Source organism: Mauremys reevesii, linkage group 17, assembly GCF_016161935.1.
Source record: "Mauremys reevesii isolate NIE-2019 linkage group 17, ASM1616193v1, whole genome shotgun sequence".
Lineage (NCBI taxonomy): Eukaryota > Metazoa > Chordata > Testudines > Geoemydidae > Mauremys > Mauremys reevesii.
In genome coordinates this window covers 19,557,297-19,582,643 of record NC_052639.1, presented here as the reverse complement: position 1 = coordinate 19,582,643, position 25,347 = coordinate 19,557,297, and the positions used below count along the sequence as shown (strand labels likewise).

At 47.5% G+C, this 25,347-nt stretch overlaps 1 long non-coding RNA gene and 1 other non-coding gene across 2 annotated transcripts; one reads left to right on the top strand and one right to left on the bottom strand.

Annotated features, from left to right (window-relative positions):
- Positions 1 to 1,504: 1,504 nt before the first annotated feature.
- TRNAQ-CUG lies at positions 1,505 to 1,577 on the top strand. The gene has a single exon. It is a non-coding gene; the product is annotated as a tRNA-Gln (tRNA).
- A 485-nt stretch (positions 1,578 to 2,062) lies between these two features.
- LOC120385017 lies at positions 2,063 to 19,392 on the bottom strand. The gene is made up of 2 exons (XR_005589208.1): positions 19,333 to 19,392; positions 2,063 to 2,190 (listed from the first exon to the last, which is right to left on the bottom strand). It is a non-coding gene; the product is annotated as an uncharacterized LOC120385017 (long non-coding RNA).
- Between the last annotated feature and the right edge of the window lie 5,955 nt (positions 19,393 to 25,347).

Sequence of the window (25,347 nt, the reverse complement as noted above, 5' to 3'; positions counted from 1 at the left end):
CCCGTAATCCCTGCACTGTGCCCCCTTTCCCTAACCCCTGCACTCCTCCTGTGCCCACTTGGGGAAACTGACCTGATGCACAGAGTAGCTGGCATTGCTGCTCGCTCCCCCCGCCGCCCCTGAACACTGCTCCTCCGCACATCGCTAGGGGGCTGTGAGAGGGGGGCACGGAGGACCATTGGGGGGAGCAGTATCCGCTCATCACCGCTATCTCCCCCTTCTCTTCCCCTCCCTCCCCCCATGCTCCTGTGCCGGGAGGGAGCAGGGAGAAATCTGGGCACCACCCCAAGCAGCACTCCCCTGCCCGCCGGGAGCAGTTTCTGACTTTACACCAGCAGCACACACCTCTCTGCTACCGTACAGCACCGCCCTTGACCATGGTACCCCTGGGCAATTCCCTGGTGGCACCCACCCCAAAGGCTGGCCCTGGCTATGGGCTTCAGAGGGAGTGAGCAGACCAGGCGGCCATGGAGAGGTCCAGCCCCTGTTCTCCTCTCCGAGCTGCTAGCAATCAGAGGCCAGGGACATGCTTCCATGCTGATGACAGGTACTGCTCGATAACGATGCCACCAACCGAAGATTGATTTTCCTGTCTAGTGGTTCAGGTTCTGTAGTGTCTGCATCAGAGTGTTGCTCTTTGAGGACTTCTGACAACGTTTCACACCTCGTCCCTCTTGGATTTTGGAAGGCTCTTCAGATTCTTAAACTTTGGCTCGAGCGCTGTAGCTGTCTCTAGAAATCTCACGTTATACCTTCTTTGCCAAATTTGTCAAATTTGCAGTGAAAGTGTTCTTAAAGTGAACAACATGTGCTGGGTCATCACCCAAGACTGCCATAAAATGAAATATATGGCAGAATGCGGATAGAACCATGGAGCAGGAGACATACAGTTCTTCATCAAGGTCTTCAGTCACAAATTAACACGTTATTTTTTTAACGAGCATTATCAGCATGGAAGCATGTCCTCTGGAATGGTGGTTGAAGTATGAAGGCATATGGATGTTAGCATATCTGGCACGTTAATACCTTGCAACGCTGGCTACAAAAGTGCCATGAGAGAGCCTGTTCTCACTTTTAGGTGACGTATATAAGACACGGGCAGCACTATCTCCAGTAAATGTAAACAAACTTGTTTGTCTCAGCGATTGGCTGAACCCGAAGTAGGACTGACTGGACTCTAAAGTTTTACATTGTTTTCTTTTTGAGTGCACTTATGCAACAAAAAAGTCTACATATGCAAGTTGCACTTTAATGATAAAGAGATTGCACTATAGTACTTTATATTTTACAGTGTAAATATTTGTAATAAAACTATATATAGTCAGCACTGTACACTTTGTATTCTGGGTTGTAATTGTGTCAGCAACCTGCCCAGTTGCCTCGCTGCCAGGGGATGCAGACATTTCTGTAAGGCACATAAAGGGGCTATTTGGTGTTGAAGCAAATGCGAGGAATGTGCATTTATGAGAGGGAATTTCCATCTCTTCAGTAGCTGTACATCAGGGCCCCAGTGGCCTAATGGATAAGGCATTGGCTTCTGAAGCCAGAGATTGTGGGTTCAAGTCCCATCTGGGGTGAAAATCTACTTTCTTCCTGTATATTGCAAGGAAACCTTGGCCTTTATATTAAACAAGGAAGCTGGGAGATGTTTGAGCACAAAGTCCTGGATCTTGGGAACAATCACCAAGGGATATTAGAAGGCTCAGTCTGGTGACCTAATGGATGCAACCACACCTCCCCATCCCAGGGTAGTCCCATCCGAGAACATTCCCCTCCTGTCCTGACAGGTGGGCTGTGCAGATGATGGTGGAGGGCAGCAGGAGAGGAGGTTGCACTAGTGCTGCCTGGGCTGTATCTGCACCAAAGATAAATGGAGGGGGTCATGCAGCCTGTGCCTGAAACTCCACAAGTGCTATGTTCACTCCCAGAACAAGTCAAATCCTGCACCAAGGATGGTGAATTCCCATGTGAGCACACAGTGCCCTGTCCACCACACATGCTGCACACACATCAACTGCACTAAAAGAGACACAAACTGCACACTGAGGAGACAGCTGGTTTGTTTCAGGTTGCTTTTATGTCCAAAGGTACTGAAGTGTGGGGTCTCTTCTTTTTCCGTGGGCAGAAACGCAATGGAGGAGAATCTCACATCCCTTAGCTGCCAGGTGACAGTGGCAGGAAGAAAATGCACTGCAATGAAATTTAAAAAACATAAATAATTTAACAATGAGAAGTAATTAAAGAAAAATAATCCAATGGACGCACATGCCGTGGCTTGTTCCCAGCCCAGAGAGTGAGAAGCAGGGAGTATGTGAAAGGCGGGTGGTTAAGTCTGAGGGAGCATATTCATAGTTTGTATAAGTTAAATTATAGCAGACCGCTACAAAATACTCCATTTGGTAACATCAGTACAGAATATAGAAATCTATAAGCAATACAGCCATACACAGTTAAGACAGGGTGTCCACTTAATACCAGAGTTCCCACAGCCAAATAGCTGGAAGTCCCTTCACAGTCACTGCTAAACAAAACAACCTTGTGCAGAGCCAAGAGCAGCCCTGCTGTGCCATTAGGAAGGCCTGCAGGAGACGCAGCAAATCCATCTAGATTCTGTGCTTCTGCTTAGTAGTTACCAAGTGTGATCAATGAAAGGGTAGGTGGGTAGCTCCCTTTTTTGGACACCCAGCCAGTAGCTATAAAATTCCTCTGAGGCCTTGTCTACACTATGACTTTAGGTCGAATTTAGCAGCGTTATCGCCATTTAACCCTAGACCTATGCACACGACAAAGCCCTTTTTTTCAACTTAAAGGGCTCTTTAAATCGATTTCTTTACTCCACCTCCGACGAGGGGATTAGCACTGAAATCAGCCTTGCAGGGTCAAATTTAGGGTAGTGTGGACGCAATTCGATGGTATTGGCCTCCAGGAGCTATCCCAGAGTGCTCCATTGTGACCACTCTGGACAGCGTTTTCAACTCAGATGCACTGTCCAGGTAGACAGGAAAAGGGTCGCACACTTTTAATTTCATTTCCTGTTTGGCCAGTGTGGCGTGCTGATCAGCACAGTTGACCATGCAGAGCTCATGCAGAGCTCATCAGCATGATGTGCACATTGCCAGGCACATTGCCCGGCCTGTACTCTGTGAGAAGTCTATGACCATGTCTATGTCCTCATCACTCTTGTCACCGCACTGCTGTCACCTCCTTGCCTGTTTTCGCTTTTGCAGATTCTGGTTCTGCACTGAGAAAAGGCGTGAAACAATTGTCTGCCATTGCTCTGATGGAGGGAGGGGCGACTGATGGCATGGCTTACAGGGAATTAAAATCAACAAAAGGGGTGGCTTTGCATCAAGGAGAAACACAAACAACTTTGTCACACAGAATGGCCCTCTCAAGGATTGAACTCAAAACCCTGGGTTTAGCAGGCTGTTGATTTCACAAAACAAAACAGGTCAATTTCTTGTTTTGATTCATCTAGTTTTTACATCTTAGGCTGGTAGCAAACAGTACAGTACAACTGCTAGCCATTGTCATCTCCTGGTTGCTTGGCAGAAGATGGGAATGACCTGGCTGAGTCACTCCCATGTCTGTCCATGCGCCCCAACTGACCTCAGTGAGATCAGCTAAAAGCAAGAACTATTAACACAGAATTCTGTTCAAAGCCAGAGAAGTCTTTCAGCCTCCTTCCTCTTGCCGGTTTCTCTCCTTCCTTCTGTTCAAAGACAGTTCCCTGTATACTCCTAGTTTGCACAAACCCACCCACTGACCTGTGACTAACAATCTCTCGCTGCTAACTCTTCCAGGAAAACAGGCCAAAGAAAGTGTCTGCAAGCGCTGCACCGCAGCCCCAATACTCTTTTCAGTTCCTTCCCACAGAACTTTCACCCAGACCAGTCCAGTGCCTTGTTGTTGTTGTTCAACCACTGCCAGAGGCAGTGGTTTCCCCAGGAATTGAAATTAGGGGGGGTGTTCGAATTTACAGGGGGGGTGTCAGAACCAATGAGATATATAAAAGAGATATGAATAAAGTAAATGTTTTGTTAGGATTATGCAAATTTAACATAAGAATAATGCAAGTTACACCAAATCGCATCACAGGTCTAGATTTCTAAAAATATATATTTTTTTAAAAAGGATTTAATTTAAATTGACTTTTGAAAAGTAAGCCATCATGGTGAAAGAGGAAAGTCCTCTCATGGATCAGTAACTGGTTAAAAGATGGGAAACAAAGGGTAGGTATAAATTATCAGTTTTCAGAATGGAGAGAGATAAATAGTGGTATCCCTGAGGGGTCGGTACTGGGACCAGTGCTGTTCAACATATTCATAAATGATCTGGAAAAATGGGTAAACAGTGAGGTGGCAACATTTGCAGATGATACAAAACTATTCAAGATAGGTAAGTCCCAGGCAGACTGAGAAGAATTACAAAGGGATCTCATAAAACTGGGTGACTGGGCAACAAAAATGGCAGATGAAATTTAATGTTGATGAATGCAAAGTAATGTACATTGGAAAACAATCTCAACTATACATACAAAATGAAGGAGTCTGAATTAGCTGTTAACAATCAAGAAAGATCTTGCAGTCATTGTGGATAGTTCTCTGAAAACATCCTCTCAGTGTGCAGCGGCAGTCAGTGATTCCCAACATTCTGTTTGCTTTTTAAAAAAGAACAGGAGCACTTGTGGCACCTTAGAGACTAAGGCTATGGTTACACTTGCACTTCAAACACGGCTGCTACTCTGAAACCTTCGCTTTTTTAAGAAAGGGGAGGCAGTGACCATGAGATGGTCGAGTTCAGGATCCTGACACAAGGAAGAAAGGAGAGCAGTAGAACAGAGACCCTGGACTTCAGAAAAGCAGACTTCAACTCCCTCAGGGAACTGATGGGCAAGGTCCCCTGGGAGAATAACATGATGGGGAAAGGAGTCGAGGAAAGCTGGCTGTATTTTAAAGAAACCTTATTGAGGTTGCAGGAACAAACCATCCCGATGTGTAGGAAGAAAAGTAAATATGGCAGGCGACCAGCTTGGCTTAACAGTGAAATCCTTGCTCATCTTAAACACAAAAACAGCTTACAAGAAGTGGAAGATTGGACAAATAACCAGGGAGGAGTATAAAAGTATTGCTCAGGCATGCAGGAGTGAAATTAGGAAGGCCAAATCACACTTGGAGTTGCAGCTAGCCGGAGATGTTAGGAGTAACAAGAAGGGTTTCTTTAGGTATGTTAGCAACAAGAAGAAAGTCAAGAAAAGTGTGGGCCCCTTGCTGAATGAAGGAGGGAACCTAGTGACAGAGGATGTGGAGAAAGCTAGTGTACTCAATGCTTTTTTTGCCTCTGTCCTCACAGACAAGGTCAGCTCCCAGACAGCTGCACTCTGCAGCACGGTATGGGGAGGAGGTGACCAGCTCTCTGTGGAGAAAGAAGTAGTTCGGGACTATTTAGAAAAGCTGGACGAGCACAAGTCCATGGGGCCGGATGCACTGCATCCGAGGGTGATAAAGGAGTTGGCCGATGAGATTGCAGAGCCATTGGCCATTATCTTTGAAAATCATGACGATTGGGAGGTCCCGGATGACTGGAAAAGAGCTAATGTAGTGCCCATCTTTAAAAAAGGGAAGAAGGAAGATCCAGGGAACTACAGGCCAGTCAGTCTCACCTCAGTCCCTGGAAAATCATGGAACAGGTCCTCAAGGAATCAAATCTGAACCACTTAAAGGAGGGGAAAGTGATCAGGAACAGTCAGCATGGATTCACCAAGGGCAAGTCATGCCTGACTAACCTAATTGCCTTCTATGATGAGATAACCGGCTCTGTGGATGAGGGGAAAGCAGTGGATGTGCTATTTCTGGACTTTAGCAAAGCTTTGATACAGTCCCCACAATGACTGGGAATTTTCAGCTTAGAAAAGAGACGACTAAGGAGATATGCTAAAAGTCTATAAAATATTGACTGATGTGAAGAAAGTGAATAAAGTAAATGTTTTGTTAGGATAATGGAAATTTAACATAAGGAAATTGCAAGTTACACCAAAACACATAACAGATCTAGATTTCTAAAAATATATAATTTAAAAAAAGTATTTAATTTAAATTGACTTTTGAAAAGTAAGCCATCATGGGTAAGAGGGAAGATCCTCTCATGGATCAGTAACTGGTTAAAAGATGGGAAACAAAGGGTAGGAATAAATTATCAGTTTTCAGAATGGAGAGAGATACAAGGGGTATCCTTGAGGGCTCAGTACTGGGACCCTCAAGGGGTCCTATTCAACATATTCATCTGGAAAATGGGTAAACAGTGAGGTGGCAAAATTTACAGATGATACAAAACTATTCAAGATAGTTAAGTCCCAGGCAGACTGCGAAGAGCTACAAAGGGATCCCATGAAACTGGGTGGCTGGGCAACAAAATGGCAAATTAAATTCAATGTTGATAAATGCAAAGTAATGCACATTGGAAAGCAATCTCAGCTATACATACAAAATGATAGCATCTGAATTAGCTGTTAACACTCAAGGAAGAGATCTTGGAGTCATTGTGATAGTTCTCTGAAAACATCCACTCCACGTGCAGCAACAGTCACAAAAGCAAAGAATGTTGGGAATCATTATGAAAGGGATAGATAATAAGACAGAAAATATCATATTGCCTCTATATAAATCTATGGTACGTGCTCACCCTGAATAGTGTGTGCAGATCTGGTCACCCATCCTAAAAATATATATATTGGAATTGGAAAAGGTACAGAGATGGGCAACTAAAATGATGAGGGGTATGAAACAGGAGGAGAGATTAAAGCGACTGGGAATTTTCAGCTTCAAAAGAGATGACTAATGGGGATATGATAGAGGTCTATAAAATCTTGACTGGTGCGAAGAAAGTGAATAAGGAAATTTTATTTAATCCTTCACATAACACAAGAACTAGCAGTCACCCAATGAAATTAATAGGCAGCAGATTTTAAAAAAATAAAAGGAAGTATTTCTTCACACAATATAAAGTCAACCCAGGGAACTCTTTGCCAGGGGATGCTGTGAAGACCAAAACTATAACAGGATTTTAAAAAGAACTAGATAAATTCCTGGAGAACAGGTCCATCTGTGGCTATTAGCCAGGATGAGAGGGATGCAACACCATGCTCTGAGTGTCCCTAGCCTGTTTGCCAGAAGCTGGGAGTGGGCAACAGGGGATGGATCACTTGATGATTCCCTGTTCTGTTCATTCCTCTGAAGCACCTGGCCTTGACCACTGTTGTAAGACAGGGCACTGGGCTATATGGACCATGGGTCTGACCCAGTATGACCATTCTTATGTAAAAATTAATTATAATAAAAATGTTTAGTACAGAAACTCCCCAACATAATGACCTCCCAAGATAGCAACAATGTGAGATAACAACCTTGGCAAATACTGCATTTTAAAAATCTTGGCCTACTGGGAAACATATTTATATAAGTTTCCATTCCCAGTCACAAATCTAGCATTCTGGAGCAAAGTGACTAAAATATAGTCCAACAAACAAATGTTTATTTAACGTGCCCTCACTTTTCCCTCCACTGCACTCCGCTCACTGGTGTTGTCCTTGGTCAGTGGAGACTCAGAGTTCAGAGGTGCTTTCACGTGAGTACACCTTCCAGGTGGGGACAAAGGCAAAGTTTGCTCTGGCAACGGCTGTTCATTGTGCCACTGTTCACTCCACCACTCTGTTGCCAATGGCCCTGCACAGTCACCTTCTGCTGTCACCTACCACTGTGACCTCTGCGATTTGGTCTCTTGAGGTTCCACCAGCTCTCAGTGATTTCAACATTAACAAGTCACTGACCAGATGGTATTCACCCAAGAGTTCTGAAAGAACTCAAATGTGAAGTTATGAACTATTAACTAAGGTTTGTAACCTGTCCTTTAAATCGGCTTCGCACCCGATGACTGGAAGTTAGCTAATGTAACGCCAATATTTAAAAAGGGCTCTAGGGGTGATCCCGGCATTACAGACCGGTAAGTCTAACGTCGGTACCGGGCAAATTAGTTGAAACAATAGTAAAGAATAAAATTGTCAGACACATAGAAAAACATAAACTCTTGAGCAATAGTCAACATGGTTTCTGTAAAGGGAAATCGTGTCTTACTAATCTATTAGAGTTCTTTGAAGGGGTCAACAAACATGTGGACAAGGGGGATCCGTGGACATAGTGTACTTAGATTTCCAGAAAGCCTTTGACAAGGTCCTCACCAAAGGCTCTTACGTAAATTAAGCTGTCATGGTATAAAAGGAAAGGTCCTTTCATGGATTGAGAACTGGTTAAAGGACAGGGAACAAAGGGTAGGAATTAATGGTAAATTCTCAGAATGGAGAGGGGTAACTAGTGGTGTTCCCCAAGGGTCAGTCCTGGGACCAATCCTATTCAATTTATTCATAAATGATCTGGAGAAAGGGGTAAACAGTGAGGTGGCAAAGTTTGCAGATGATACTAAACTACTCAAGATAGTTAAGACTAAAGCAGATTGTGAAGAACTTCAAAAGATCTCACAAAACTAAGTGATTGGGCAACAAAATGGCAAATGAAATTTAATGTGGATAAATGTAAAGTAATGCACATTGGAAAAATAACCCCAACTATACATACAACATGATGGGGGCTAATTTAGCTACAACGAGTCAGCAAAAAGATCTTGGAGTTATCGTGGATAGTTCTCTGAAGATGTCACGCAGTGTGCAGAGGCGGTCAAAAAGCAAACAGGATGTTAGGAATCATTAAAAAGGGGATAGAGAATAAGACTGAGAATATATTATTGCCCTTATATAAATCCATGGTACGCCCACACCTCGAATACTGTGTACAGATGTGGTCTCTCACCTCAAAAAGATATTCTAGCACTAGAAAAGGTTCAGAAAAGAGCAACTAAAATGATTAGGGGTTTAGAGAGGGTCCCATATGAGGAAAGATTAAAGAGGCTAGGACTCTTCAGTTTGGAAAAGAGAAGACTAAGGGGGGACATGATAGAGGTATATAAAATCATGAGTGATGTTGAGAAAGTGGATAAGGAAAAGTTATTTACTTATTCCCATAATACAAGAACTAGGGGTCACCAAATGAAATTAATAGGCAGCAGGTTTAAAACAAATAAAAGGAAGTTCTTCTTCACGCAGCGCACAGTCAACTTGTAGAACTCTTACCTGAGGAGGTTGTGAAGGCTAGGACTATAACAATGTTTAAAAGGGACTGATAAATTCATGGTGACTAAGTCCATAAATGGCTATTAGCCAGGATGGGTAAGAATGGTGTCCCTAGCCTCTGTCTGTCAGAGGATGGAGATGGATGGCAGGAGAGAGATCACTTGATCATTGCCTGTTAGATTCACTCTCTCAGGGGCACCTGGCATTGGCCACTGTCGGTAGACAGATACTGGGCTAGATGGACCTTTGGTCTGACCTGGTACGGCCTTTCTTATGTTCTTATGTTATGTAACCCCAGCCAAAATCTCTCACTTGGACAACACAGCTCTGATTGCTGGATCCCTAGGTAGATTAGGTGTGAATGTAAATATAATCTGGCTCTGAAGCCTTAGCCCCCAGCTCATCACTAGCTGTCGGGGAGAACTCATTTAGACTTTGCTTACAAATCATCATTTGAAATTATTAGGTTGGCCAACATCACCGAAATGAATGCACTGACATCATAAAAAACAGCTGTATAAGGAAGCAAGGAAGCTAGTCTATGTTCATACTTTTCAAATCTATTATACTTTTTCAGATACACATATTTTATCATACACTGTATAAGCTTTTAAAGTGTGTATTAATGTTTCAGTTTAAATTCAGATTTCCAAACAGTCACTAAATTGGTATGTAACTAGCTCACAAAACTGGGGGGGGGGGGAAATTCAGGGGGGGGTGTAAGGAAATCACTGGCCAGAGGTGAAAGTAAGCAGGTACGGGCCGGTACGGAGGGCCAGTAAGGAAAGGAGGCTGGCTGAGGGGGGGAGAAGCCTGCCCCCTGCATAAGAATAGTTTAAACTCAGCTGTTCCCTGAGCTGTTCAGCCCCCGGGGTTAGGAGCGCTTTCTGGCATTCTTGTTAATTTCACTCACAGTAGCTTGGGGGAGGGAGGAGAGTGTGTTTGACCATGGCAGGAGCAGTCCTCTTCTGCCCCCGGGATGAGGGAATCTCTCCAATACTAATATACACAACAAATACAAGCATTTGGCTGCACATCTTAAATCCAGAGCTAATAAAAGCAGGTGGAAGGGGAAAATTCACTGTACTGTACTGTACTGTCCTGTCCCCTCTCCCTCTCCTCTCCTGCAGACAAAGCTCTGCATTCCTCCCAGCCCCACAGCAGGGGCTCTGCTCAGTGCCAGACAGGAAGAAAGCATGGAGCCTAGTGTCTCCAGCCTCGCTGGAGGAGGAGGGAAGACACAGAGAAAATGGGACAGTGAGTTTTCACTTTTTCAGGCTTATTCCAATAGTAAAGTTTTATTACAGACAGTACTGATAGTAGTAATAGTAGTTTTATTTTCTCTATCTATGTCATGCAATGGGAGGGATCCATGAAGTATGTAGGAGAGGTGGGTTGTTTATGATTGGACTATATGGGTAAGAAATATAAATTACTTTCACCCTGCCCAAACCCCAGGACTCCCAGCCACCTCTGCAGCTGTTAGCTCCAGGGGTGATTTAAAGGGCCTGGCTCCTAGCTTCAGCCAAATCCGCAAGCCCTTTAAATCCTAATTTAAAAGCCCCAGAATTTAAAGGCCCCACCTCTTCCAATAGAGGCCGCACCTCCTCCGGTTGAGGAACCATCCCCTCCACTGGACTCTGGAGTACTGCCAAGTCCTTTAAGTCACTTTTATCCCTGATCACTGCACACATCTGCTATACCATACTCTGAGCTGATTCCTGACTTGTATGCTCAATACAGCCTTACTGATCTGTGGTGCAGTGGGTCAGTATGTTTGTTAACGGAAAAGATGGTGGTTCAAGCCCCTGCAGGGACAGTAGTAAGCCTGTGCTACTTCCTTGCTCCCTGAGGCCTGCTGGGAGCCTCAAAGGCCCCATTTTGCTTCCTCTTGGCCTCAGTGCTTTCAGCTGGTGGCCCGAAGAGCGGGCTGGATGCCATTCAGAAACCCATCTCCCAGCAGCCGTGCCGGAGGCTCAGGCTTAATCCTCAAGGCCGAGCCCAAAACCTTTCAGCCGGGAACATTTCGCCCTCCTGCCTCCACCTGCGGCAAGGGAGAAGCGGACGAGACACGCTGGCTTGAAGACGCCTCCTCCCACTTCCCTGTAGGCTGTGCAAAGCTCTTGGCCTGCTTCATGCCTCGTCAGGAAAGTGCGGCCATGTGGCCCAAGCCTGAGTCACGTCCGCAGCCTGGCCCACCCCGGCTGACGGCGCGCAGAGCCACGTGCAAGGAGCAGATAAACAATCTCCAAGGAAAAGAGCTGGAATTTTTCATCTTATTTTCACCTAGTCCTTACTAAGGAAACTAGCAAACAATTGCCCTTTGTAAAGAAACACTGCACTGCATTACAGTACAAACCCAAATGAGCACAGCAGGAGGCTATCCCGGCTATCCACATCTGGCCCTGTTTCATTACAAACTTCCTTTCTGTAATGATGTTCTGGTAATAAGGGGGCAATCAGTTGTCAAAGGTAGCTCTTGCCATGGTAGCCAGGTTGCTAGTCATTCTCCCCAAGTGTAAGAACATAAGAACGGCCGTACCGGGTCAGACCAAAGGTCCATCTAGCCCAGTATCTGTCTACCGACAGTGGCCAATGCCAGGTGCCCCAGAGGGAGTGAACCTAACAGGCAATGATCAAGTGATCTTCCTCCTGCCATCCATCTCCATCCTCTGACGAACAGAGGTTAGGGACACCATTCTTAACCATCCTGGCTAATAGCCATTTATGGACTTAGCCACCATGAATTTATCCAGTTCCCTTTTAAACATTGTTATAGTCCTAGCCTTCACAACCTCCTCAGGTAAGGAGTTCCACAAGTTGACTGTACGCTGCGTGAAGAAGAACTTCCTTTATTTGTTTTAAACCTGCTGCCTATTAATTTCATTTGGTGACCCCTAGTTCTTGTATTATGGGAATAAGTAAATAACTTCTCCTTATCCACTTTCTCAACATCACTCATGATTTTATATACCTCTATCATATCCCCCCTTAGTCTCCTCTTTTCCAAGCTGAAGAGTCCTAGCCTCTTTAATCTTTCCTCGTATGAGACCTTCTCCAAACGCCTAATCATTTTAGTTGCCCTTTCTGAACCTTTCACGGAAACTGATGGACTACAAGCCGTCAGGAACAGTATCCCCAATAATGTCATGGCAAACCTGGTGGCTGAACTTCGTGACTTTGTCCTCACCCACAACTAGTTCACATTTGGGGACAATATATACCTTCAAGTCAGCAGCACTGCTATGGGTACCCGCATGGCCCCACAGTATGCCAACATCTTTATGGCTAACTTAGAGCAATGCTTCCTCAGCTCTCGTCCCCTAACGCCTCTACTCTACTTGTGCTACATTGATGACATCTTCATCATCTGGACCCATAGAAAAGAAGCCCTTGAGGAATTCCACCATGATTTCAACTATTTCCATCCCACCATCAACCTCAGCCTCGACCAATCCACACAAGAGATCCACTTCCTGGACACTACAGTGCTAATAAGCAATGGTCACATAAACTCCACCCTATACCGGAAACCTACTGACCACTATACTTACCTACATGCCTCCAGCTTTCATCCAGGACACACCACACAATCCACTGTCTACAGCTAAGCTCCAATCCTCAAACAGAGACAAACACCTACAAGCATAGGCGCCGACTGTGGGCTCTGGGGCTGGAGCAGCCATGAGGAAATTGATAGGTGCTCTGCACCCACCAGCAGCTCCCTGCCCCGTCCCCACATCCCAGCTCACCTCCACTTCTGCTCTGCCTCCTCCCCAGAGCATGCCTCCACGTCCTGCTTCTCCCCACTCCCTTCCAGTGCTTGCGCCATGAAATAGCTGTTTCACGCGGCAAGCGCTGGGAGGGAGCGGGGAGGAGGAGGAATGCGGCGTGCTTTGGGAAGAGGCAGGGCTGGAGCGGGATTTGGGAGGGGTCCAATGGGGCGGGGCTGGGGCAGGGGTTGGGAGGTGCAAGCAACAAAAAATTGGTGCTGTGCCTACAAGATCTCCATCAAGCATTCTTAAAACTACAATACCCACCTGCTGAAGTGACAAAAATGGATTGACAGATCCAGAAGAGTACCCTGAAGTCACCTACCACAGGACAGGCCCAACAAAGAAAATAACAGAACGCCACTAGCCGTCACCTTCAGCCCCCAACTAAAACCTCTTCAGCGCATCATCAAGGATCTACAACCTATCCTGAAGGATGATCCTCACTCACAGACCTTGGGAGACAGGACAGTCCTCGCTTACAGACAGCCCCCCAACCTGAAGCAAGCACACACCATACAACATAAACACTAACCCAGGAACCTATCCTTGCAACAAAGCCCGATGCCAGCTCTGTCCACATATACATTCAAGTGACACCATCATAGGACCTAATCACATCAGACACGCCATCAGGGGCTCGTACACCTGCACATCTACCAACGTGATATATGCCATCATGTGCCAGCAATGCCCTCTGCCATATACATTGGCCAACCCAGACAGTCTCTACAGAAAAGAATAAACGGACACAAATCAGACGTCAAGAATTATATTATAAGAATTAAAACCAGTCGGAGAAAACTTCAACCTCCCTGGACACTGATTACAGACCTAAAAGTCGCAATTCTTCAACAAAATAACTTTTCCAAAAAATTTCCCCATGCTAATTTTTCCCCTAGTGTTACTCACACCTTCTTGTCAACTGTTTGCTATCCCGATTATCATTACAAAAAGTTTTTTTTCTCCTGCTGATAATATCCCACCTTAATTGATTAATCTTGTTAGAGTTGGTATGGCAACTCCCATTTTTTCATGTTCTTTGTATATATATTTTCCTACAGTATTTTCCACTGCATGCATCTGATGAAGTGGGTTTTAGCCCACGAAAGCTTATGCCCAAATAAATTTGTTAGTCTCTAAGGTGACACAAGTACTCGTTCTATAAACTACAATAGGCCAGGATTTCATCCCATGATATCAAAATTCATCTTAGTAAAAGTATCAATGAATCAGTTTGCAGGATTTATATCAAGCATCCTAAAGTAGTTTACATATTGCTCTAATTAAGAGATCATCTCTCTGCTGGAGAATGTTATCTTAGGATAATGGTCTCCGCTGCCAAGCATTTATGGAAAAAATGTTGACGTGTGATATTTATTTTCAAAACAGAAGGCATTGATCCTCTCTCAATGTTCTGTTACGATGACTTTGTTTCTGTTCAAATTATCAGAATATATATCTAATAATTTTCTCAGCTGAATGTTGAAGCAGTAAAGTAACAGATGTTTCCTAAACAGTTATTGACCTGAAGCATCGTGATTCGTTTAGAACAACTTATTGTTTGATTCAGCCAGTCAGATCAGTTCAGTTTATCCATAAAAACACATGCAGAGAAAGTTGACAATGGTGATGGGGAGAGGGTGGGTGAGAGGGGCTGAGCTGTTGTCTTAAATACTCTTTATGCATCTGATTAATTAGCACAGATTTAATTTAATATACATCTGGTTTAAAATTGGAAGAACTTTACTACTTACTCTCTACTTTCTCTTCATGTAAATTCAAGCATTGCACTATGCAAACTTGGGACAGCTATAATGTTTTGTTTGTTTGTTTGTTTTCTCAAAATATCAAATCAATATAAATTGTGTTACTTAAAAACATTGCTGTCATTTAAAAAATAAAAACATCAGGCCTGATCCAAATAGAACATGAAAAGCCCACTCAGCCATTCCTGACCGATGAGTGAGAAGTTTTCCAGGCTGAGTGTGAGGACTTAAAGCAACAATTTCTGCAGAATTTAAGATCATATTTCTTTAACTCTTGTGTATGTAAAGAACCTTCAATCTGTGACCTAAATGTAAAATGATATTGTCCTGAGTCTGCAGGCAGCTCCAGTGCCTCAGCTTCTGCTGCTTACAAATTTGCCAGGAAAAGGAAATTAAGAAGATTGGTCAGCCTCATAGTTCCTATTCAGAACATTGTGGACAACAGTGTAACATTTAGATTTCATGCTGCTGCTGGGGAAAGCTATGAGAGGCCTCAAAAGCAGGCACTAGAGTTCTGAAAAGGGGAGGAAGACTGAAGAGGAGAGGCTGGGGGGAAGAGACATCTTTTCCACCATCCTCTTCATAACAGCCAAGGAGTCTGGGAGAGTGAAAGAATATTGAAACCCTCACACAGCAAACAGCAGGTATTGCAGGAGGAGAAGAGACAGCTCCTTTTTCCTTCCAGCAGCTATAGGAGGGCAATGTTTTAAACATTTCAGACACCTAACACTTAAAGAACCTGAATCTCTAAACAGGACTCAGGGAGGGCATTCTGATAAAAATCCCAGCACCTTCCCTCTTCTGACATTTGGGGAAGAGGAGTTCTCTGCTTCTCCCTGGGCACGCCCTGATCCCACCCTCCTATATTTCATATTTACTGCTGATTGATAGATTTAACCCTCCAGTTAGTTTAGTGGCTTTAGCTGGTTTTGTCAAGCTCTGTTATTGTCTCTAATTACTCCATCAGCACAGGGAAAATACAATGAATCAGCCTGGCTGATTCTCCTCTGTGTGTCTTTAAAAATACAGTGAATTTAAAAGACACTATTATTGTTTATTTTTTGTTTGCACAGGTTCCATTCTGGGAGCTATGTATACAAGTCATTGTTAAACCCCAGGAACATCTGAGTTCAACTCCTTTAAAATAATGTTTGAACTATAAAGAAAATTAAACAGCGATTTCTTTTGAAATGTCAAGCTATTTTGCCCTTTTTCTGAAAAAATTATCCGTGTCAACTAAGTCCTTGGATTGTTTGAAAACAAAATGTATTTTTGCATGGGGAAATTTTATGTTCAATACCCACATGAGTAACTCATGGGTGCTGGGAATCCTTGCAAGGGGGGACACAAGGAAGCACTCTCCCTCCTCAGTATGCAAAATGGGAAAAGATCAATGGCTGGAGTAGCTTCCACTGCTCTAATACCCTATTAAAGTCAATGATTTAGGTACATAACTATAGGCACTCAAGTATGGAAATTTTGGCCTATGTGACTTGACCAGGGCCACAGTGGGAGCCAGTGTCAACGCTAGGATTAGTCCCTTGTTTTCATCCCTGAGCCCACTACATACCATGTTGCCTCTTCTATTTGTCTGCCCCTTTTTGTGGTCAAACGTCATGCTGGATGCTCAGCAGAAGAACTTGTGATGGTCCTAGTGTATCAACGGTAGCCTGAGTGGTGCTGCCCACTCCAGCTGCAAAATGATCTGGGGCCTTCCCAAAAATCAAAGAGCTTGGCTGTGATTTGTCAGTCCTCAAAGGCCAGCCAGGTGACTGTAAATAACTTACAATCATTAGGAAAATCAGTGTCAAGATTCCAACTCTAGCAGTCAGACAACATTGGTTCAATTTTCAAGAGATTACTTTTATATTCCTTGGTTCCCCCCAAATCAGGAAGGGCCTGTGACCACAGGTACTGCAGGGTACAAAGGGCAGGTCTACATCCCTTTTCTCTTTGTGCATAGTCCTGCCTGCTACCTTTTCAGTTTCAGTTCTGCTACCACAGTACTGATCAGCACATTCTTCAGTAGCATAGGGAAGGGCAGGCACCATCACACAAGGACTATTACACAGAGACCTGCCAAATGCACACAGCAAACAAATGAAAACAAGAGATGAAAATGTTATTTTTTCATTAATCCCTTTCAGTGACAGCAACCTCCGTGGCTAATTGTAACAATAGTAGATGCAGCATTTTCTGATTGAAATGATTTTCAAGTTGCGGGTGCCCCTTTATGAACAGTAATTGCCTACATCTGTGACACAAGTAGTTTTCAATTCCATTAAACCTGGGGTTTTGCTCAATTACACACGATATCTTGGAATTTTTCTGGCATATTCATCATCACATACATCACCTACAAGACTCCTGCCATAACAAGGGGTTCTTTATAGGGGTTTGAAATTATTAAAGTGACCCAGCACTTTTCAATTGTAACAGCTCAGGACAAAGTAGATCTCCCTGATCCCACTTATGTAGCTATTTAAATGTAACCTAGTTTTAAGGTGGCCTAACTTACTGATATTTTTGACACGTTTTCAAAAAGTGGCCTCTATTTAAATCCATGCAAATATCTGTATGCACACTTTCTGAGCACTGCGAGTCTGAATCTATCACCTGTGCATGCATCTGCTGTTACCTGAAACATGCACATGCTGCTATTTGCATGAAAACTTCTACACGCCTGAATAGAGGAGGATCCTTTGAAAATGTGGCCTTTAATTATATTTCATACTCCACAAGAGTAGCCTAAAAACAACAACGGGATATAATAAGGCCCTGCATCAAATGAATAAGGAACAATATAAAAATCAGCAGCACTTTATAAAGAGGACAGGAACAAAATATACAGTAACCGTAAAACCAACAGATAAAACAAAACCCAGATTTCCCAGGTGCAATCTAACAGGACAATTTTGCATTCATAACTCTAGCAATACTCATCTATTTCAGCATGTAATGATCCTGTTTAAAGTATCCAGGAGACAATAAACTCTGGCCCCAGTGCTTGCACATGTTCACTTTGTTGAGTGTGGCTCACATATCTGGACCTCCCAGCTGTTAACAGCTTCACCAACCACCCTCTGTCTTTGCTTCTGTGTATGTCACTTCATTCTGGCTCTGCAAGGTGTCTGAAATCCCAAATGCCACTTGTCCTTCTGTAAACCTATCCCAGCTGTATCCTCCTCCAACTGCCTCCTTTGGGGTTCAATTTACACCATTGAAATCAATGGAATTTTTTCCATTGACTTCAATTAGAGCAAGATCGGGCCCTCCAGCAATTTCCAGCCAGTTCTTTCTATTATGATTTGTAACAATCAGGGTTCTGGGCCTCATTGTTCTAGGCACTGTCTAACAAAACAATGGCCCTGTGCCCCAAATATTCTGCAGCATCATCCAAAAGATGCCAGAAATGCAGTCCAGTGAATTACCTTGATAACCTCTGGTGTAATCTTTCTTAATATCTGTGGTTTCTAATTCTATCAATTACTAGACAATTAAATTAAGGGGTTAAGTTACACAGTGGTTTCTGAGAGCAACTGTTTTGAAAATCCAGTTAAAAATGTATTTTAAAGGTAAATAAATGCCTAATCTTTGCCTGAAACACAAGCAATATGGATTTTTTAAAATGTGTGCTACCATCTCCAAGCCTCATCCTCTCTCCAGTGAAATCCTCTTCAAATGCCTGCACTTTTCATTTCCACCCATGCCCTTTCCCTTTTGCCTTTACAGAGCTATTAAATTTGTTAGTCTCTAAGGTGCCACAAGTACTCTCATTCTTTATGCTTAATGATGTACTTCTAATAAAGAATTTAATTCTAATTTTTGCCTAGAGGACTCTGACTTTCAAATTATATTTAAATATAGGAACTTATGGAATGGTTTAGGAATAAAAATAAATTAACATGTACAGAAATATGAAATAGAAAACAAATAGGACAATTTCACTGTTTCACATGGGAAAACCCACACAGAGCTTATTTCATCTTGTGAATTTTTCTGCAGACTAAGCTAAGGGGGGGAAAAGAAAGAGTTTCTCTAATTGTTTTAAACCATGGATGAAAAGAACCTAACATGATCACCCTTGATTAACATGCTTATTATATAATATATAAACAGGGAAACCAGGAGACAACCCTGGGCCACGAAAATAAATAAGGAAGCTTTCACGAATCAAAACAAAGCATCATTCAGAGTCTGTAAACAACTGAGCCCGCTGATCCTAAAACTCATATTATAGGTAGACATGTACCTCTTTCTCTCTATTTGAAATAGTTAGATAACATCCTTAATGTTTTATTACTCTTCATGTCTCCACATTAATCCTTTTATATTGATAGTTCCCAATGTATCCTCTGCCAAGAAATGGACTTTGTGCAGAGAAAAATCCATTTTCTAGTGCCAAAGATATTGATAATTAACATTTATGTCATGAAACTTGTAATACCAGTTTGCTAAAATAAAGCTAAGCTTTTCATTATTATTTTAGAGTTTAATTTAGTCATCCAAGGTTACTCAGCTTCATGTTTATAAATTATACAGGGCAGGGACTTAACTCCTCTTGATCGACCTGTTTTGGAATTATGACTGTACAAGTAAGGAGGTTCATAACCTTGTTTGAATATCTGATCCAGCCTTGAAAGAAGGTGATTTATGGATCTACAAACCTCATCATTTCAAGAATCGGCATCTGAGAACAAGATTTTCCTCTATAACACAAAGAGCAGAGCAAATCAGTTAAGTCTCTACTAGAAGCTACAACTTTGTTTATGTAAGAGTCATACAAGGTTACAAGGTCTGAGAATAGTCTGCCAGTAAGAGTATGGATTTTAGAACAAATAAATAGCTACATACTGCATAAAAATTTGGAAGTTTTGAAACTACTTCTGATAATTCAGCACTACCCATGCTACAGCATGTTCTAATTTACCATTTGGTATATGCTTTTTGAAAATACTGAAAGTACATGCCAGTGGTCAACTAAATCATAGAAAATTCAAGCCCTATTTTACATGATGGGTGAGACATTGAAAACTGCATGACTTAGAAATGCCAGTCCCATTAAAAGTTAATGAGACTTATGTTCCTAAATCACTTACTCTCTTTGAAAATCTCACCCATTTTCATTTCCAGGGCTACTGCTGCCAATCACCAATATTTTTAAGATAGTACATTTTTGTAATTATCTGGCATAATAAAAGCACCAAAATTGTTTCCTGAGAAAAACAAATCCAGAAACCCTAAAATACTGCAGCACTTCTGTTTCACTTTCTGTACCAATGATGAGAGGATTCTGTGAAGACAGACTTTTTTACAGGATCTGAAAATTTCTATAGTAATCAAACATATATGCCCATATTAAGCACCATAGACTGCCAAATTCCAGAGAAACAGAAAACACTCTAGACTTGTGCATGGAATCACTTTTATGTGTTATTTCAAATGCCCTTCCTGAAGTTCTTATGGTGATCTGCGGAGGGAGGGGGGAAGAATTCTGAAGATAAAAGTAAATTCCAGTGCCATTTCTATGACTGTGGAACCATGGGAAGCTAGGCACTGAATTTATCACAGTATTTACATTACTGTTACAAATCCAAATGTTTCACCTATTTTCTAGGAATACTTCACCTTGGTTAAAAAGAACCAAGAAATCACGGTGCAACGGTAATACAATTAGGCATTACCGATGCACCCAAACTTGTAGATTGTGCAAGGAATATCAGGTTGCAACCTGTATAAGTGCAGGTAACTGTGCAAAAAGGGGCTAAAACTGTTTTTCTTTAATAATTGTATTCTCTGCCATGCATTGTCAGGGATTGAAGAAAGCACATGCCCAGCTTTCATTATCTGAAGATAACCTTCCAAATGTAAACCAGTGCAGACCTGTCTTCCTGAGTCTGCAAACTGGCAGTTCCAGAGCTTCGATTCCGCCTCACAATGCTGCCAAGCACTAGCAGCTTTGGTCAGTTTCACTGCTGTTATTCAGAACCCCAGGGGTGACGGTAAAACTGAGAAAAATGGTGCCACTTTCAGGAAAAGTAAGTTCAAGCAGAATCAGGCACTGGAGCTATTCATAGAGAAGCTCAATCCCCGCTTCCCTCCTCCCGTGGATTTCTCCCTTTGGGTCTTGAAAAACAAGAGTGAAAAACAGGGTGCTGGGCTATGGGGGAGATCTGTGTGTGTCAGGGAACCGCTGGTCTGTGTGGGGCATTGTGCAGTTATGGTGTGGGGCTGTGGGGAAGGGCACTGGGAGGAAGGAAGGGAGGGGAAATCTGTGTGTTTTGGGAAACTAGAGAGTGGGGGTTTCTGTGTGGGGTGCTGGGCAGCTGTGGTGGGGCTGTGGGCAGGGGTGTGCTGGGCGAGGTGTGTGTGCACAGCACTGTGCATTTGTGGTGGAAGATTTGTAGGGTGCTGGGCAGGGAGCTCTGTGGCACAGCATGGGCGCACCCCAATAGGAAAGGGCACGCTGGTAGCACACGGCCAGGCGGACCAGTGTGCCTCTGGCTCCCAAACGGGCTGCGCACCTGTGTCTGTCTGTCTCCCAGCTCCACCAACGTGGCCTGATAGTTCACGCTTGCGATCTGGTCACCCTCCTGCCCCTCCATCCTTCACTCCTTCCCTGCGTCCCCAGCCCTGTCCTCTGTCCTGTCCCCTGTCTCCATCCGTCCCTGCCCCTTCGCCCCTCCGCCCCATCCCTGCATCCCCAGCCCTGTCCTCTGTCCTGTCCTGCCTGTCCATCCGTCCCTGCCCCTTCGTCCCTCCGTCCCGTCCCTGCATCCCCAGCCCTGTCCTCCGTCCCGTCCTGCCTCCATCCGTCCCTGCCCCTTCGTCCCTCCGTCCTGTCCTCTGCATCCCCCAGCCCTGTCCTCCGTCCCGTCCCCTGTCTGCATCCGCCTGCCTCTTTCGCCCCTCCGTCCCGCCCCTGCATCCCCCCAGCCCTGTCTCCTCCGTCCTGTCCTGTCTCCATCCGCCCTGCCTCTTTCGTCTCTCCGTCCCATCCCTGCATCCCCAGCCCTGTCTCTCCGCCCCGCCCCGCTCCATCCGTCCTGCCTCTTCGCCCTCTCCGCCCTGGCCTCCCTGCGTCTCTGCAGCCCTCTGTCCTCTGTCCTGTCTCTGTCTCCCATCTGTCCCTTGCCTCTTCGCCCCTCCGGCCCCTCTGTCCCTGCATCCCCAGCCCTGTCCTCCGTCTCTGCCCTGCTCCCATCTGTCTCGTTTTTTTCGCTCCCTCCGCCCCTGGGCCCCTGCGCCCTCTGTTCCCACCCCTTCCGTCCCGCCCCTGTCTCCATCCGTCCCTGCCCTTTCGCCCTCCGTCCCGCCTCAAGTGCTCCCAGCCCTGTCTCTCTGCCCCGCCCCCTGCTCTATCCGGCTCCTGCCTCTTCTTCGGGCTCTCCGTCCTGCCCCTGCGCTCCCCAGCCCTGTCTCTCCGCCCTGCCCTGCCTATCCGCCCCTGCCTCCGGGCCCTCCGCCCTGTCCCTGCATCCCCAGCCCTGTCCTCCGTCCGCCCCCCATCCGCCTCCCGCCCTCCGTCCTCCGCCCTGTCCCTGCGTCCCCAGCCCTGTCCTCCGCTCCTGGCCCCGCCTGCATCCGCTCCCTGCCCTTCTGCCCCTCCGTCCCGCCTTCCTGCGCCCCTCTGTAGCTCCTGTCTCCTCCGCCCCGCCCTGCCTGATCCGCTCCCGCCTCTTCGCCTCCGCCCCCGCCCCTGGGCGCTCCCAGCTCTGTCCTCCGCCCTGCCCCTGCTCCCATCCGCTCCCGCCTCTGTCTCTCCGTCTCTGTCCTCTGCGTCTCTCAGCCCTGTCTCTCCGCCCCCGCCCCTGTCTCCATCCGCTCCCTGCCCCTCTTCGCCTCCGCCCCCGCCCCGCGCTCCCCAGCCCTGTTCCCTCCGCCCCGCCCCTGTCTCCATCCAGCTCCCTGCCTCTTCGCCCTCCGCCTCCCGAGGCGCTCCCCAGCCCTGTCTCTCCGGCTCCCGCCCCTGCTCCCATCTCAGTCTCCTGCTCTCTTTCTGTCCCTCCGCCTGCCCCTGCCCCTCAGCCCTGTCCTCCGTCCTGTCCTCTGTCTCCAACTGTCCCTGCCCCCTTCGTCCTCCGCCTCCCGTCCCCATGCGCCCCCAGCCCCTGTCTCTCCGTCCTGGGCCCTGTCTGCATCCGTCTCCCTGCCCCCTTCTGTCCCCTCCGGCCCCGCTCCCTGGGCGCTCCCCCAGCCCTGTCCTCCGTCCCGCCCCTGTCTCCATCCGGTTCTGCCTCTGGGCTCTCTCCGCCCTGCCCCTGCGCCCTCAGCCCTGTCTCTCCGCCCCGCCCCTGTCTCCCATCCGTCCTGCCTCTCTGGCCCTCCGCCCCGCCCCTGCGCCTTCAGCCCTGTCTCCTCCGTCCCGCCCCTGCTCCCATCCGCCCCTGCCTCTCCGTCCCTCCGGGCCCCGCCCCCTGCGCTCCCCAGCTCCTGTCCTCCGTCCCGCCCCGCTTCCATCCGCTCCCTGCCCCCTCCGTCCCCTCCGCCCCGCTCCCGCGCCCCCAGCCCTGTCTCTCCGCCCCGCTCCCGCCTATCCGCCCCTGCCCCTCTGTCCTCTGGCCCTGTCTCTTGCGTCTCTCTGTTCTGTCTCTCTGTCTCACTCTCACCCCATCTCGTCTTGCCTCTTTTCTGCCTCTCCTCCGCTCTGGCCCCTGTGTCTCAGCCTCTGTCTCTCCGCTCCTGCCTCTGCTCTCCATCTGCCCCTGCCTCTTTTCTTGCTCCTCTGCCTCTGTCTCTTGGGTGTCTCTCAGCTTGTCTCTCCGCCTCTGCCCTGCTTCTATCTGCTCCTGCCCTTTCGTTCCGCCTCTGGGCTCCTGCGTCTCTAGCCTCTGTCTCTCCGCTCCTGGGCCCTGCCTCCATCCGCCTCCCTGCTCTCTTCGTCCTCTCCGCTCCCGCCCCTGCGTCTCCTTAGCTCCTGTCTCCTCCGCTCCCGCCCCGTTTCCATCCGCTCCTGCCTCTTCGCTCTCCCTCCGTCCCGCCTCGCGCTCCCCAGCCCTGTCTCTCCGCCTCCCGCCTCCCGCTCTATCATCCGCCCCTGCTCTCCTGGGCCTCCGCCCCTGTCCTGCGTCTTCTAGCCTCTGTCTCTCTGTCTCTGTCTCTGCCCCATCCGCTCCTCGCTCTCTTTCGTCCTCTCTCCGCCTCTGCCCCTAAGTGCGCCCCCTCAGCTCCTGTCTCTCCGGGCCCTGCCCCTCATCCGCTCCCTGCCTCCGCTCCCTCCGCTGCCCCGCCCTCCCTGGCGCCCCTCTGTGCCCTGTCCTTCTGTCTCGCTCCTGCCTGTATCTGTCCTTGCCTCTCTGTCTCTCTGCTGTCTCTGTCTCGTGTCTCTCAGCCCTGTCTCCTCCGCCCCGCCCTGCTCCCCATTCTGTCCTGTCCCTTTCTGCTCTCCGCCCTGCCCTGCATCCCCAGCTCCTGTCTCCGTCGTGTCCTGTCTCCATCCGTCCCTGCCCCCTCCGTCCCCTCCGTCCCGTCCCTGCATCCCCCCAGCCCTGTCCTCTGTCCCGTCCCGTCTCCATCCGTCCCTGCCCCTTCGTCCTCTCCGTCCCGTCCCCTGCGTCCCCAGCCCCGCCCCGCCAGCTGCTTTGTTTGCGTCACGGCCCATTTTTCCTCCCTGCCCCACGTTCCGAGAACGTTTGTTTTGGTGGTTGCCGCGGTGATGGGCGGAGCCCTGCACGGGTGACGGTGGGCGGAGCCCCGGGCACCAGTGCTGGTTGGGCGGGGCAGAGGGTGGTGACGTTTCAGTGGGGCGGCCGGCCGCGTCGCGCGGCGACAGTTCCTAACGGACAGTGTCATGTTTGCGCGAGCCCGCCCATGAGGACACCTCCACCCCCGCTCCGCGCGAGCCCGCCCGCGAGGACACCCTCCACTCCAGCTCACCAGCTCGCAGCAGCAGCGCTCCTCTCGGCAGCAAAGCGGCGCGAGCAGGGAACCCCCGGGAGCCGCGTCGCGCCGCTCGCGCCGCCCCTCCTGCTGCTACGCCGCCCGGCGGCGGGACGCGGCTGGCCCCGCCTGCTGCTCCGCGGCGGACGCGCGGTTGGCCCCGCCCCTGCTCCGGAGGGGAGGCCTGCCCGAGCTGTACTCATTGAAGGGTTTTTGTCTTGCAACTTTTCATCATTTTTGGTGCAACGTTTTTACCGCCCCCCTTGAGTTTGAGCCTCTCCCCAGCTGGACTCTCCGGCCTCCGGGCTCCCAGCCCGAGCAGCCCGATAGCCCCTGACACTTCCATGGGGTGGGGGGTGTCCCCGCCTCCCGCTCCCGTGGCACTCATGATGGATCTGATGGATCTCGTGGCACTTGCAGCGTGGGATCTCGCGTCCCGAGCAGCGGCGGTGGATCCGGTCCGGAGCAGCGGCGGCCTTACAGGGCTGTCTGGTTCTTCCCGTGCTGTCTGGGCAGGCAGGCAGCCACCCGGCCATTAATTGACACGGCTCTCAGTGGCACGCTGCTCCTCCTCCTCCCATGATCCTCGTCGCGGCGGGCAGGAGAAAGCCCTGAGGCAGGCAGGGGGTGTCAGCAATGCGAGTATCCCTCCCACCCTCCCACCCCAGCACAGCCTGCCCCTGTGCTCCGGTGCCCGGCACCGTGCTGATCGCAGCGCAGGGGAGCCGCCCGGCCCCATGCTGGCGAG